Source organism: Haliotis cracherodii, unplaced genomic scaffold (genome assembly GCF_022045235.1).
Source record: "Haliotis cracherodii isolate W230 unplaced genomic scaffold, xgHalCrac1.p SCAF_7, whole genome shotgun sequence".
In the NCBI taxonomy this organism is placed as follows: domain Eukaryota; kingdom Metazoa; phylum Mollusca; class Gastropoda; order Lepetellida; family Haliotidae; genus Haliotis; species Haliotis cracherodii.
This window is the reverse complement of record NW_027266330.1, coordinates 38,724,344-38,740,551: the sequence shown is the minus strand read 5'-3', so window position 1 is coordinate 38,740,551 and position 16,208 is coordinate 38,724,344. Positions and strand designations below refer to the sequence as shown.

At 40.1% G+C, this 16,208-nt stretch overlaps 1 pseudogene; it reads left to right on the top strand.

The window, feature by feature from the left end:
- Positions 1 to 2,785: 2,785 nt before the first annotated feature.
- On the top strand, positions 2,786 to 15,850 carry LOC139447507 (NFX1-type zinc finger-containing protein 1-like; annotated as a pseudogene).
- Positions 15,851 to 16,208: the final 358 nt, after the last annotated feature.

Here is a 16,208-nt window from a genome sequence, read left to right as displayed (position 1 = left end):
AGAACACCCGGAGTGGCACATAAATATGATGGTAATGGTTACCTTTGGCAAGTGAAAGGTAATGTTACCCATGTATTCAGTCAATATTGTTGCAATGGCTAACAGGCCATAACTGCTGTACATAGCATGTTTATAGCACAGTGAATAAGAACTGATTTAATTTTACTCGTAGCCTTGAGTGAGGGAGACTGAAGATGTATCGCCCGACCAATATCTTGCGACTTTGTGGTATTGTGAAATGTGACAAAGCCTATGTTGCAATGTTTAGATTACCTTATCCAATCAAGTTTCTTTCATTTGATTTCTTATGTCTTGAAAGGTTAAGACAGAACTTACGGACCCACCAGTAATAACCCGAAGGGGTGAGGGGTAAGGGGTGGGGGTTTGTGGTGACGATTTTCTGAAATGGCATATTTTTTCAGTCATTGCTTGACCAACGAACAATTAACGTTTCTATGTAGAATCTGGGGGAAAACTATTTTGTCGAGGTTTTTGTCTGGAACATGTTATCCTAGCTAACGTATTAACATGAATCGGTTCTCAACCAAATATGGTTTGAAGTAGTTGGGAAGTGTGATCATAACAATCACTTGGTATGACCATGGAGACAGGATCTCATTAGGGTTTGTGAGCATGATCGAATGAGCAATGATGTTCATTTTCTACAGTGTTTAAATCACGAAACTTACAAATTCTGTGATCTCTTGTTATCCCCATATATCTACATCTGAATCTTGCAAGTGCTATCCGAAATGTTCTATATATTACGTTCAATAGAAACTGTTTTTAAATAGGGAATAACTTGCCACCTTTGAAATGATCTGCTATATGCATGTCCTGTTCTCTCAATACACAATGATTACCACAACCGCATGAATAAAGCTGAACTGAGGATATCCAGGTAGTCTGTCCCTATTGATCATAGAGTTATAACATGTTATAACATTTACGTACATGTACAAAATAAACTTGAAGATCTTCTTTAGTTGACTAGAAAATATGTTTTTCATATTTGCACCTACCCTCAGTGAAACAAGAATCGGCAGAAGATCGAAACTACAAACAGTACACGGTGATGGGTAAACACGACGTAAGTGTGTTCATTGTACACTTGTATATGTCATGTAGATACAGTGTTCAATGATAATATCCACTGATTTTTAGCGTTAAAAATCCAAATAAAAGAATCCATTTTCTTAAGAAATACAATTAATATGTATTTGATATGGGTGAACACAATATAAATGCATCTTATTCTTTTCATGCGTGAAAGTTTGACATTAACCTCATATGTTTATTACTATTAGAAAAAAGGACGACACAAGTGACTTTCACGTAACTATTTGAGAGATCTGACACTTTTTATGCTAACATTAAACATCATTTCATATTTGTAACGATTGATTGATGTAACGTGTAACTTCAAAAGTAATATATACATTTCATCCACAAATCCGACTTTCTACAAATAGTAATGCATGTCGACAATCACCTTCTACCTTTCCAGGTAAGAAGGTCACATGAGCATCAATGCTAACAGAGAACAGTAGACGTAGAATACTGTAAACATGTCTGGGACTGCTTTGAGGTGAGGTGAGGTGAAATTGGGTTTAACGTCGCGTCCAAGATTATTGCATTTATATAGCGACGTGCATGTACGTGTGTGTGTTTGTGTGGCTGCTTGTACTAGTCCGGACTCATTCCGATTTATAGTGCTAGCCCACTGAGATACCATGCCGCAGTTTAACATGAATACCCTACTCAGACACAGTATACTGACTCCGAGCCGACCAGTCCTTGTTTTAGCCCCTTAATGCCGAGCGCCAGACAGGGTAACAACAAGTACCATCTTTTAACGTCTTTTGGTATGACGCGGCCGGGGATCGAACCCCGGACCTTCCGCTCTCCGGGCGGACGCTCTACCACTAGACCACGGAGGCGGTCGGGACTGCTTTGAGGTCAAAAGGGAGTGATCTGAGCCTGGAGTGTGTTTTTGGCCTTGCAGAGGGGAATGACCTCAGCCTAGGCTGAAAACACTCTAGTGAATTGTTAGGGGGTTGATGTGAGCTGCTACACCAGGTACCACTTCGGATGTTCCTCCCACATATAAGTGATACGCCTTTATGTGACTGAAATACGATTTAACGAGGCTCATTCACTATAATGTCCATTTTTAAAAAAATAACAACAGAAAGTCTGGCCTGGTATTGTTTTATATTCGATACGATCACACTTCAAGTTATGTCCCAGATTTATTTTAGTGGGAAGGCCATGCATGTGCTTCAAAGGAGTGAGTGAGTGAGTGAGTATGTTTTACGCCGCTTTTAGCAATATTCCAGCGATATCACGGCGGGGGACACTGCTTCAAAGGAAATCAGTCTGTTCTGTTCATTGCCTTTGTAGTACACAACAGGTAACTGTCGGTGTATGCTGCATCAAGTCTGACATCAGATTTCATGACAACCATCAGTTTGTACCGCTGACTAATTGCCTCAATTGGAAGAATGATTTTGGATGATAAATATGATCTTACCCTCGTGTATCTACCCCCGTGTATCTACCCTCGTGTTTCTACCTTTATGTCAAAAAACACCAAAGACTCTCTATATGCCACCGAAACAGCCAACAGTTTTTGTTTCTGTTTCTGGAAATACCCCAACTGCATTATGGAATCATATCTGACATGGACACGTAGGCGGTAACATGGAGTGAAACAGAAAATAGGAGTAATCCCAACTGAGGTATGACGTCAGATGAATTCCTAGAAATGTCGCTTAGCCCCTATAACAACACACTCACTAAACGTTTCGTACGACGAGATACGAGTCGATATGAGCAACAGACACAGCTGTTTCACGTTGGAGGTATGTAGACTAGTAACATGTTGAACTAAATATATCACCTGTATTTACCCTCATCCCAGAAGGCTAGAGTTACATCCTGGTACAGTTAGAGTTGTCAATAAGCTTTTATGTTTTTGAATCTGAACCAGAACGCATGCAAATGTCACAATCTACACCGCCATTGCGCGCCTTACTGTGCCTCGAGAGTTCCTCCGTCGCTTTGCCTTGGTATGCCCTTTAATAACTATAACGCCGCCATTGTGAGAGCATAAATTATGGTGTATGGGTTGCCATAAGCGGTGCATTGTAATGATTAAGGATCAGGGTTTGTATGATATACGTGAAAGCTATTTCGTGAATTATAGTTTTTTTTGTATTAATGGCATATGCAGTAAAAAGAGAATCTCACCCGAGTGACTTTTGAAAACACGTCAACACGATTCGATACAAGCTTGTCGAGAAATTTAAACATTTATCGATGAGTGTAGATATACTAAAAAAATGAAACGCAGTGCGGATCTTGTTGGCCATAAAAGCAAAATTAGCAGACCAAGAGGTGCAAAAGGAAAAGGTTTAATGTGTTATCGTCTTAGTGACAAATTTCCCGGATCAAAATGATCACAACAAGGACGTGCAAACCATTAGTTGGGAAACACGTACGATTCGGAAAAAAACGCTCCCAGTGCATTAACATAAGGGCCATGGAGCTGCACGTGCACTATGCACAGTATTATTGCCTGGCATCTGCGTCAATCGAACAGTGAGAGGTAAACAACATGCCAAGATTAACAGAAGTGCAACGAAACAACGTCATAGGCCGCTTGCAGGCAGGGGAATCCCGATCAGCTGTGGCCGCAGTTTTCAAAGTAGCGCCCAGCACCATCACAGACTATGGGGTCGGTTTTAACAGCATAGGTCAACACGTGATCGGCCAAGGTCGGGACGAACAAGAGTCACCACCCCCGCCCAAGATCGCTACATCCGACTGCGCCACCAACGTGAAAGGACGACCACAGCCACCTCACCCGCATCCCAAAATCCCGGGCTGCGCAGAATCTCCAACCAGGCCGTACGAAACTGTTTAAGAGCAGCAGGTCTACGAGCAAGACGTCCTGTTCGACGCGTCATATTGAGTCGACAATATCGTCAACAACAACTGCATTGGTGTCGTCAACTCAGGATAAGGCCTCATTTGCGATGGAGAGATGTCTGGTTCAACGACGAATCAAGAATATCTCCTCCGTCGAGGGGATGGAATTGGACAGGTTTCTTGGGGGTAGCGTTATGACGCTTTGTAGCCAACGGCAACGGTGTATTCCAGCAGGACAACGCTCGACGGCATAAAGCACGGATCACATGAGCCTGTCTTCACAACAACAACGTTGATGTTCTCCACTGACCCTCCAGATTCCCGGATTTGAACCCGATAGAGCATCCGTGGGATGAATTGGACAGACGTTGCAGCAGTTGGCTTTTGTGTTGCAGGCCGACTAGGCTACCATTCCCCAGGATGTGATTCGCATAGTCGTCTCTTCCATGGGCAGGAGATCATTGATTGAGCGACGAGTGAGCGACGAACACATAATGTTAGCAGGAAGACTAAATGCATTTCAAACCTTTGCTAACTTCGAAGTGGTTTACTTCATTTGATATTCAGAAAATCTACATAGGTCTATGTACTACTGATAACGAAGCTATATTTATTCGTTGCAACAGGTTTATGGTAATACTTTGTAGCCACATGATTGTTTGATATAAGATAACATTGTCCCATAATGAACATTGCTTTCATGACGTCCATGGAGAAGACGTGTACAATGACGGTTTCGTTATATAGTTATGGAGAAGACGTGTACAATGACGGTTTCGTTATATAGTTATGGAGAAGACGTGTACAATGACGGTTTCGTTATATAGTTATGGAGAAGACGTGTACAATGACGGTTTCGTTATATAGTTATGGAGAAGACGTGTACAATGACGGTTTCGTTATATAGTTATGGAGAAGACATGTACAATGACGGTTTCGTTATATAGTTATGGAGAAGACGTGTACAATGACGGTTTCGTTATATAGTTATGGAGAAGACATGTACAATGACGGTTTCGTTATATAGTTATGGAGAAGACGTGTACAATGACGGTTTCGTTATATAGTTACCAGTCTTCCTGTTCTCCATTTGTCTGTTAATAATATGACATATATGTTTCAGACCGATTATTATTATGTGATGCAACACTTTAGTTTACAATATTATCCTTTTGTACAGTAGGATGGCGGAAGAAGAAAAGGCGATGGAGAAGAAAAGGACAACATCTCGTGACATTACTTCTGATGAAAGGTAAGCTATCAAAAAGTATTGTCTGTAAAACAATTCGGAAATATTTAATGACAGACACAATTCGCAAACACAAAACTGTTGTCATGTCATGTTTACGTACGAATGCGCATATTAAGCGAATGATGCGTTTGAATTCGTTCATTGTTCATAACCACCTGTGAAGATCCGGGGTAGAATAGGGCTTCAGCAACCCATGCTTGCCGTAAAAGGCGACTATGCTTGTCGTAAGAGGCGACTAACCGGATCAGGTGGTCAGGCTCGCTGACTTGGTTGATGCATGTCAGCGATCCCAATGGCATGGATCGTTGTCAATCACTGGATTGTGTGGTCCAGACTCGATTATTTACAGACCGCCGTCATATAGCTGGAATATTGCTGTGCATCATTGATCATGATTTCAGTCCGCCCTGGTATTGCTGGAATATTGCCGATGACAACATAAAACAACTTTCTACCACTACTTAGCCTAAGTCTCCCTATGCTCTTTTTTTAACAATCAGATGTGTCGAACCACAACCAGATGAAGGAGATGGTAAAACGGAACATAATTATGACTCTGATCAAGGTGTCAGAAGCGTAGAAGATTTTAATGGAAGAATCAGTGATGTTGATAGAACAGGCAGTTGGAGAGTTCGGCGTTCTAGTGAAGCAGCTATCCCACGTCATGTTGGTTTCAAAGACCTGAAACTCCATAGATATGGAAAAACAGGAAGGGAGAGAACAGATTCTGCAAGATTAGGCAATTGGAGAGACAGAGGTACCGTTGATGTCGATATGAAACAGCATTTAGGTTTCAAAGAACGGGAAGTTCACAGAGAAGGGAAAACAGGACAAGACAGCGTTGATTCTACTGGAACAGGCAGTTGGAGAGATCGGGGTTCACAGGGAGCAGATATCAAACAGCATGTAGGTTTCAAAGAACGGGAAGTTCACAGAGATGAAAATACAGAACAAGACGGAGTTGATTCTACTAGAACAGGCAGTTGGAGAGATCGGGGTTCACAGGAAGAAGATATCAAACAGCATGTAAGTTTCAAAGAACGGGAAGTGCACACAGATGGACACACAGAACAACATGAAGGACTTTTAACAGGAATAGGTCGGCAAAGATATGAGAACTCACCTGGCCTGAATCTGTCCCTGCTCAAAGAACTCAAACATAAGGATCCTTCTACAATTTTGTTGACCCTGGAATCAAGAATACATAGTTTGATGAAGCCGAACACTCTTCCACCGCATGTTGTATATACAGTTGTAAGTCTCATAGCAAAGGGAATCCAGAACAGAAAAACTGCTTCCAACAATGTCATTAAAATTCTACTGGCTATCCAAGAGTCGAAATTCTATGAGCATGTTTCACATTTGTTGGAGCAACGTGATGCAAAACTAGTAGAAAAAGACAAGAGTCGAAGTTTCCTAAAGGATCTGACAATCTTTCTTACCGAATTGTACATTCGACTGCCACGTGCATTTATGAAAGTAAAGGTACTTGGTTTGGAGAAACAACTGACATTAGTAACTCAAAACCTACAAAGAAAATACAATATGGTTGATGACGAAATTGTATATAACTTGAGTCAACTCCAGGAACTGAAATATTCAGTTCTTCAGACATCAAAGAACAGTATGACCAGGAAACAAGAGGATAGAGAAGGTGAACCTCCTGATGATTTTAGAGCTGTATCCATATTACCAAATGCCACTGATATATATCCAAATGAGAAGCTATTCCTGAGAAAGAATAAATCCGTCGGTGGTTACAGGAATCTAGATCATTATCTGGATGTCCAGTTTCGACTCCTCAGGGAAGATTTTGTTGGTCCATTGAGGGATGGCATTGGAGCTCTTTTCGCTGAAAAAAAGCCATTGAAACAAGGTCAAAGGATAAATGATGTCAGGGTGTATTATGATGTACATATTGGTAGGAAAGTCTTATCACATAACGGAATATTACACAGATTACACTTTGATGTAAGTGGTCTAAAGCAGATAGTGTGGGAAGATTCGAAGAGTCTTATCTATGGTACGTTGGTGTGTCTGCTACTAGATAACTCTGAGACATTTATTCTGGCAACGATCGCTGACAGAAGTCCCAAACTTCTCGGATTAGGCATTGTCGATGCAATGATTGAAGATTCGGGAGAATTCGAGATACGACGTGACATGAAGTTTACCATGGTTGAAACAACTGCATTCTTTGAAGCTTACCGCCATGTGCTTGGAGGTTTACAGGAGGTTTACGAGGGGGATCTTCCTTTTGAAAAGTATATTGTTCACTGTGAAACCAGTCGCGACCCTCCAAGATACTTACGAAGATGTTCAGGATCGTCACATTATGACTTGCAACCACTGACAGAAACAAAAAGCATCTTGACTGATATACATGGTATGAGACGTCTTACCTCTCAACCTACTCCAACAGTCAATATTTTTGACAATGGAGATTGGCCTACTGCAGATGCTCTTCATTTGAATACGCCGCAGTACCAAGCTTTGAAGACTGCTTTGACGAAAGAGTTTGCAATCATACAGGGTCCACCTGGAACAGGCAAAACGTTTATTGGTCTGAAGATTGTCAAAGCTCTGCTCCATAATAAGGCTATATGGAAGAAGCCTATGCTGATTGTGTGTTACACTAATCATGCTTTGGATCAGTTTCTTGAGGGAATCATTAGCTTTCACAGGGACAATGTTATCAGAGTTGGCAATAAGATTTCAAAGACATGTCTTGAAGTCAACTCACTAAAAGCTCTAAGACTGAAACATAGGAGCAAATTCATGAAGCACCATAGATGGGTACTTAGAAAAGACATGGAACTATTTGAAACAAGCATGGAGGAAGCACATACGACATTGGAGGATGCAAAGGGGTCAATATTACATGAAGCAACCCTTTTGGAATATATGAACATCCATTATGATAGGATGTTGGAAATGATGAAGATTATGCATGCAGAACTTGAGTTTCAACTTGGCCAAAAGGTGGAATTTCCTCGATGTGTTATGCGAGAATGGCTTGGGATGGGAAACATTGTCACTGGACATTTGCTTCAAAACGAATTTGCAGATGAATATAACGAGTATGAAGAAGAAAAAGGGGTAGAAGAAGGAGTAGAAGAAGAAGAAGAAGAAGCAGGAAAAGGAGTTGTAGAAGAAGAAGAAGAAGAAGAAGAAGAAGAAGAAGAAGAAGAAGATGGGAATACAGTGGATGGTGCAGAGATGGCAGAGTCATATAAAACAAATGATTGCTTTGCTGATGAGGGATTTGCTACTGAAGAAAAATCAAATGATGAAATTCAAGGTGAAAACAATGTTACGTTTGTTATGTCAACAGTTCAAAATACCTCTGCAGCGAATGATTATATCCATGGCTTCCAGTTTCCCAAAAGCAAAAAAAAAATTATGAAACAATATGTCCTGAGGCAACTAAGGTCATCAGAACGAATGACAGATGATGAATTTGAACACATTGGTGAACCATGGAATCTGTCCATGCATGACAGGTGGAAGCTTTACAGATACTGGGTTTTCAAATTATGTGAAAAGCTGAAAAGACAAATATTGCTTGACGAGGAATCCTACAAAAATGCTTTGACAGAGTTAAAGGAATTACAAGAGGATGAAGACAAACTATTGTTTCACAATGCTACAGTGATTGGCATGACAACGACAGCAGCAGCTCGGAACAGACAAGTGCTTGCCGATATTGGGCCTAGTATCATTGTGGTGGAGGAAGCTGCTCAGGTTCTTGAGGGACACATCATCACCACTTTAAGCAAGAAGTGTGAACACCTGATACTCATTGGAGACCACAAACAACTGAAGCCAAACCCAACAGTTTACAAGTTGGCCAAACAGTTTAACCTGGATTTGTCATTGTTTGAGAGGATGGTATCGCATGTGACACTTTATCTCTACAGCATAGAATGAGGCCAGAGATATCTGCATTGTTACGCCATATATATCCGAACCTCGAGGATGACCCATCTGTGTTTAAATATGAAAATGTGAAGGGGATTTCTGCCAACATGTTCTTCATAGATCACAGAAATCAAGAGGAGCCTGATAGACATATGGTTAGTCATTCCAATGAATACGAAGCAATGTACGTTGTTGCTCTGTGCAGTTACCTGCTAAAGCAAGGATATAACAATTCACAAATCACTGTACTCACAACCTATTCAGGACAGAAACAAAAAATAAAGAAATTAATGCGCACGGATAACTTCCCAGACGTGAAACTGACAGTTGTTGACAACTACCAAGGCGAAGAAAATGACATAGTGCTGTTGTCTCTTGTCAGAAGCAATCCTGAAAATAATGTTGGATTTCTGAAAATTGAAAACCGCATATGTGTTGCTCTTTCACGCGCAAGAATTGGGCTCTTTGTTATTGGCAACTTTGAGCTTCTTGCCCAGCAGAGCTTACTGTGGAGAGATATGTTGGTAGATTTGAGAAAAAAACAACAGGTTGGACCCATCTTGAACCTGTATTGCCAAAACCATCAAGGAGAAACGGGAATCAGTATTGAAAGACCACACGATTTCGAAAAGGCCCCTGATGGAGGCTGTCTGAAACCATGTTTATTCAGACTCAAATGTGGACATGTTTGCACACGATTTTGCCATCCCTATGACCCTGAACACACAGAATTCCTTTGCATGAAGTCTTGTAACGAGATACTTTGTGGCAATGGTCATCCATGTCCAAGACCATGTCACGAGCTGTGTGGAAAATGTACCGTACCTATTCAAAAGACCATACAATCATGTGGCCATAGACAGATGGTTCCATGTTTCCAGGATCCGAACACATTCTCCTGTATGGATGATTGTGAGCTACTTTGCACCAATGGTCATCCATGTCCGCGACCATGCCACGAGCAGTGTGGACAATGCACAGTACCTATTCAAAAGACCATACCATCGTGTGACCATAGACAGATGGTTCCATGTTTCCAGGATCCAATCGAATTCTCCTGTGAGGATTATTGCGAGACGGATCTTGATTGTGGGCATAGATGTGGAGAAGTTTGTGGAAAGGCACATCAATGCACAGCAACAATTAAGAAGACATTTAGATGCGGACATGTTAAAGAGGTCCTGTGCATTAATAAAGAAACAGCAGAGTGTTGTGTCAAATGTATTGTAGAGCTTGACTGTGGACATAGTTGTGACGGTAACTGCAACAGGTGCCATGAAGGAAGGTTACATGTACCATGCCGGAAGATGTGCCAGGAAACCTTGCTCTGTGGCCATGAGTGTGGCGCTAAATGTTCACATTGTCCCCCGTGTAAGATGGCGTGTGAGAACCGCTGTCTCCACAAGAGTTGTACCAAATTTTGTGGTGAAATTTGTGACCCATGCAAAGCACCTTGTGAATGGAAATGTGAACATTTCAAATGTACTTTGACCTGCTATGAGCCCTGTGACAGACCACCCTGCAATGAACCATGCAAGAAGAAACTACCCTGTGAACACCTGTGCATTGGTCTTTGTGGAGAGCCATGTCCAACACAATGCCGATTTTGCAACACAGATGTAGTAAGTCGTGTGAGTGGAAAGCCTGGCGCTAGATACGTTTTCCTTGAAGATTGTGGACATATTGCAGAAGTTACAAGCCTCGATAGGCATATGGAATCCAAATCGGAAGAGATAAAACTGAAGGAGTGCCCACACTGTAAGACAATAATAAGACACAATGTGAGGTATGGAAATGTGATAAATTCCACACTCAGAAAACTGGAAGTTGTGAAGGAGCAGTGCAATGAACTGGAAGACAAAGTTCTAGAAACTGAAGAAAGAATGATGATTCAAGTACTGAATGATGAAGAATGCGAGGCAAATACGAAAGAAATGATGCTGCGTCAAGGCTTCACCAATACTGTGGCAGGTGTCACTGCACTACAAAATCAGTTTAGCCTTCTGGATGAACTCGCCAAGATTGCTGATGAATATGAACGATTTGTCGGTGTAGAAGACATGATTCGCCATATTGATTTGAACAATAAGGAGATAAAAATGTTCCGCACGTGGCTGATGATACGAAGACAAGCTTTCGGCAGGCAAGACGAATCAGATGCTCAGAATGAACTGCTTAGACACAAAATGATTATTCAGTTGGTTGATTTAGAATTCCTTCTGGGAGCCAAATCTAAAGAAATTGCGATATGTGGTTACCTGTTGATACTGAAAGACATCCTTATGTCAGGTAAGCCATACACAGCTGAAAAACAGATCAGGGTTGAAGGATTCTTTGCCCAACTGAGACGGATTCTCAACAACACTATAGAGGAGATAGACAATACAAAGGTGATGATCGTGCCCACAACTGGAATTGCATCTGGTCGCTGGTTCTCCTGTCGGCATGGTAAATATGTTACATGAAACATTGTAAAATGAGATCATGAAATTTCTGTGATTAATCAAATACTGATGATAACATGTAAATTGAATCACAGTTTTTTGTGTGAGCATATATTACGATATTGTAAGTGTACCTGAACACATAACTTACTTTGCATTTAACTTCTCTTATTAAAATACACCAGTGATTGCATTCTTAGCCTTAACAACGTATCCGCTATTAATACCTGCAATATGTATAGATTCGGGGTGAGAAAGGGAATGATATTATCAGGTGTGATGGCACATAATTAATCAGGGCGTACTTGCAAAATGCGATCTTAGCGCTGAAACCGATGTGTTTCTGTTATGGAAGTTATGATCGTCGTAGTGCGGAGATCAGTTTGTGCAAGTGGGCCAGATCACCAATAGTGTCCACCAAACCCCAAATTTCAATAAGGTCGTGTTTGTTTGTTGAGGGACACCACGCCCAGTAGTATTCCAGCTACAGATGTATATGTCAGCGGCCTGTGATTGATATTAAGTTGTGGTTGGGGAAACATCAAGAGAGTCTCTTTTGACAAGCATAGTTTCAGTGGACATATTCTAATCCAGAATGCCCATGCATGAAGTGGTATGGTACTACTCTGTCCGGCTATCCCTAGAGTAGAATTTTGTGAGAGTAGCATGAGATGACTCAAAATTGATTGTTGAGCTACTATTCTTGCATATTCAGGACATACCTATTCAATGGGAGGCCGTGGGTATGGTTCCAAGCATGACTGCCCCAGCTGTGGTATCGGAATTGTTCAGAAGCACGACAGAAGATTTTAAAGACAAGATTGCTTGTGTTGTGAGACTGAAAATGAAGAGGCTACTTGAAAGTTAATATCAACGAGAGGTGGTGTGACGGGGACTCTTCCGACTTGAAGATAAATGACACATCAAATGATATGTTATGTTGTGGCTATTGCGAGGAGAAGAGAGACAGAAAGGGACTAAAATGTAGATTCAAAGCTAAGCCTAATGGTTGTGTGGTCGCCAGTTATAGTGTTATTGGCATTGACCGCCCCGTTTGTGGTGCACGTGATAAGATTTTGTAATGTACCTATTTCCATTGTAATGGAAAATTGTTGATCTGCCTAGAATGTGTCTGTCAGGATATTAGTTTGGCGAAGATGTTCTTGTACAGTACAGTTATGTCAATGCTTTCGACGAATACTACTCAGTTACAAACAATGGGCAAAAGAATAACCTCTTCGTGACCCTAGCGGCAGATCATGGGGTAATATGTTATCTTTCAGTTTGAATATTTGTACTCATGTATTTTATATATTCTATAGTTTGAATGTGTGACACATCTCCTATTAACTGACTTACAATGTGATCCTTGAAACACATATATGACAAATGAATGTATATAAGCAGCAAAATTCATTGTTTGTCCTTATGACGCATCACAAATTATTACATTCTGGTAAATCCATGCTTTTACGTTTAGGTAAAGGGGTACCGGTGGACAAGTCATCTAAGGCACCACATTATTTACGCTGTGTAGGGCTGTGTTCCTCAGGCGTGCCCGAATTGTATCATTGTTGGATTATGAACTTTGGTTGATCAGCACAATACCCATGGTTAAAGTCTGCGACCTCGGACAACTTTCATTCCAAATTACGAAGTCACATATCAGGTTAAAATAAGAGACGCTGGCGGCGGTGAGTAGTTGAGTTGGTGAACATACTTGTCAAGCTGGACTCCAAAGACTTTTAGGGCTTCTGTCCTTCCCACACAGAAACACACGTGATAAAGCATTAGGGTCTGCTTAGCCAAATTGGTATTGGACATGTGTCACCGTTCACCCAGCAAGGTTTGTGTACCTGCAAGGATTGTGAGGCTTTTATATACATGTTCTAGAGCTAGCCACACCTTTTGACAGCTTGAGCTGTATAACCCTATAGATTTGAGAATGTGAGCCATTGACTTAGGCAATACTTGTGTAGCGTCATGAACATGCTTTAGGAAATTGATACATCATTATATACATACGCATTTGTTGCTTCAGTGTTATCAAATGTTGCAGTATTTTAGTTTATGCCATATACTTGAATTTACATTTTTTCGGTTATAGAACTCTGTAATTTCAATTTCACACCGTTATATCAATATGTTTGTAACAAATCAATCCTCGAGTTCCAGAGAGCTGATGTACAGACAAATGTCTTTATGTAAATAAGGCACAAATAATGGCTTACTGTATTTTAGGCACATGTTGAGAAAAATGTTTATGGTCACGTAGCATGAATTACATTGCTTGAGTTTACGATGTTCAGCGGAATATGTAAAGAATTACAACTTCAAAATGTTACGTTTTACACTTACGCTATGAAGAACAGAGATTGTTAAAAACATCATATCATCATTACTAAATTGCCCATTGGTAGGTGAATACGAGAAGAGAGTTTCTCATGTTTTTATTTCAAACATAAAGTGATATAATACCTAGATTTATGTTTAATATTCAAACAAATCTGGACCAAAGATTGTATTTGTTGTGTATATATATCTGTGAGAAGATTGCGATATGTAACCATTGACAATGTTTTGTAAGATGCAAGATATGAAGTTTCACTTGGAAATAGTCACCATTTAAGTGGTAATGTATCAAGACAAAAGTATATGTAACATTGAACGTGTATGTGAGTGAGTGAGTGAGTTGGGTTTAGCGCCGCTTTTAACATTATTACAGTTATATCACGGTGTGTCAGCTTAATGTGGGAGGAAAGCCCGAAGTGATGCAGGTCTAAGACGTTTACCACTTCGGTGAAACCCACGAGCACGGGTACGGTGCTGACAAGCCTAGAAACATAATTGGGGCGAACCGGGATTCGAAACCACAATCATAGGTTTCTGGCGTGCCCAAGGGACGCAACTCTGCACAGCGAATCGCGGCGCCATAGACGACTGGGCCACCCGTGCCCCCTGAACGTGTATGTTTTTATTGTTAACACACATTCATGATGTGGACGATTACATGGGATATAAGGCCTTATATTCTTTATAGTTTAGTTGTGTGTGTACAGCTAAAAGAATGGGGCAAGAATGGACAGTTAACTGGAATAAGGTTTGATGCATATCAGCGTAAAAACAAAGTTATTTCTCAAATTTGCTTTCCCTTTTAAACTGTTGTAAATGATAATAAGGGATGCAACCATTCATTGTACAGTAACTTAATAACGAACATACACATTCTATGCAGAATTTATATTTAAATTTATTTTATCTTACTTTGTTCCCTTTTATTTTGTATTCCATTCAGTTGGTGATGTTACATAATATCCCATAAAGGAACATGTAATATTTACCTTCACAAGGGAAGGCTGCATACATGAACATCACACAGATAATTGTATTGGAAGCAGGTTTGCATACATGTGTACATCTCAGATCAACAGGTGATGAAGAAGCAGTCTATATTTGCCTTACTTATTGAGATATTCCTTCATCAAATATCAAGCTATTTCATTAGAACACAGTAGTGGGAACCGATCATGTTCAAAACAAAAAGTATATCAAAGAAAATATGATTGTGTGTGCATTTGATTTCTCTTTCCAATATCAATCAGTTAAAGTCTTTATAAAGCTTTCTACTTACCACTTGTTTTATATATACTTGATACATGTTTATGCATGCCCATAGAATGTGATTTAATATAAAACCTTTGATTTTATAACCAAGTAGAATAGAGCATTTGGTAAATGTTTATTGTTGTGTGAATTTGGTATTCAGGAAACATTCTAGTTTTGCCCATTTAACATGCTTACAATGCCAATCTACATGAAGTACTGATTCGGAGAATGAGCATAGGCCATTGTCAAGAACTTTCATTTTCACAGTTCTTTCTCTGTATAGATCATGTGATGGATATAGTTGTACTGGACATTAAGTAATCTGACATCCACTGCACATTTTCTATAATTGATGAAGCACAGTTGATATAATATGTTAATAGTCCATTCTTTTGCCTTTAAAATTAGTGTTTCTGTTTTGATATAATTCTTTTTCGACCCTAAAGAATAAACAGGAGCTTTCGGGGAACAGCTATTGTCTTTCAATAGTATCAACTCACCTTTGCGTGTATATACATGCACGACTCGTTTCTCTTCTGTCAGTGTGAGAAAAAGGGTTTCTGATCAAGCATTGGCTGTATTTTATCTATTCATACCACTTCAGTAACATACCGTTTTTTGGGTTTACATAATGTTGAAATCTGATTACGTTTTTTTTGTCAATTCCCAGTCATTTTTTTTCCTTGACTGAAATATCCTGGTTTGTGTATTGGTTTATCTTTCACCTGAATAAACTGAATAGTAGAAACATGCATTTTTGTGTTTTTAATTATAAATGTTCAACTTATACATTTCCAAACTGGCTATTTTATGATAACCTCATTGTAGTAAGATGTTACACGAAAAATTGCTAGTATCCCTTTGTTTATAATAGGTACATTGGGCGGTATCGTTCAAACCGTTATTCAAAACAAGCAAGTGCATTGCTTATCAGAGTGATGATGTTTTGTTGTCTGTTTGTTGTTAAACGCCGTACTCAGCAATGATGCAGCTATGTGACGGCGGTCTGTAAATAATCGTGTCTGGATCGGACAATCTAGTAATTAACTTCT